Consider the following 1169-nt stretch of genomic DNA (forward strand, 5'->3'; position numbering starts at 1 on the left):
GCTGCACGGAGCCAGCTCTGCTGCTGCTCTGCTGCTCCCCCTGCCCCAGCACAGCCGCCAGTTCTCACTTTCAGATTCACTCCTCCAGCCTTTTCTGGAAATCACAAAAAATAACAGAGACGGCAGCTCTTCCCACATGTGCCTCCACTTCGTCAGCAGCCAGCCCCTGCCCGGCCCGCTGCCCGCGGCTCGTTTGTGCCCTCGCTCCAAGCTGTAGCCGGGCTCCTGGTGCCAGACTCCCTCCCTGCCCCGCAGCCCCCACACTGGCACCGTGGCTGAGCTGTGGGCGCAGCCCCTGACCCCCACCCATCACCATGCAGGGCAGCAGCAAAGCTGCCACAGACCCCACAGCACAGGATCGGCCTTGGCCTCCCCCAGGGATTCTGGGTTGGGCAGCTGCTCCCCAGGTCTTGCTGGGGCTGGCTGGGGACCCAACCTGCCGGAGGTCCCCACGGACCCTTCCTGCCACCACCACCCTCTCCCCAGCCACTCTGCAGAGCCAGTCCAAGCTGCACCCCCAGCCGGGAAGAGCCCAGGCACAGAGGGGTCTCAGCCGGTGGCAGCAGAGGGGCTGGCAGAGGACGCGCTCTGTCCCCCATCCCTGCTCAGGAACAGGAGAGTTGCGCTGGGGAAGCAGCAGGACCGCTGCCTCCAAACAGGCAAGGGCAGGAGGAGCACGGCGTGGGCAGCCAGTGCCTGTGCAGTCCCACAGGCAGCTGTTTGCCCACCATCCTCTGCCCACCAGCCTCAGCCCAAGGAGGGGCTCAGCACGGTCGGGGTCCTGAGGCACAGACAGGCTCAGCCTGGGAAACTCATGGCTGTGGGACTCGGGACCTGCAGCCCTCCAGCACCAGGGCAGGATCAGGCCCCAGATGGACTCAGAGATGCATGACGGACAAGCACAGGCTGGGGACGCTGGCCAGGTCTGACCTGCTCCAGCGCCAGCGCCCTCCCCCACCAGCGCTGGCACTGGGCCACCCGACCTTCATGTGAGGCCAAATCCTGTGGTGATGCATGGCAGTGACGGGGGATGCACCCAGCCCAGGGACAACCAAGGGGTCCACCTCCAGCCCATGGGCCCACAGCTGGTTCCTGAGCAGAGGGCGGTGGGGAGGTGTGCTGTCCGGCCCTGGGAGGAGCAGGAGACCCCAGCAAGGTCCCAAGGAAAC

The sequence above is a fragment of the Aptenodytes forsteri genome, unplaced genomic scaffold, assembly GCF_000699145.1.
Source record: "Aptenodytes forsteri isolate BGI_AS27 unplaced genomic scaffold, ASM69914v1 Scaffold492, whole genome shotgun sequence".
In the NCBI taxonomy this organism is placed as follows: domain Eukaryota; kingdom Metazoa; phylum Chordata; class Aves; order Sphenisciformes; family Spheniscidae; genus Aptenodytes; species Aptenodytes forsteri.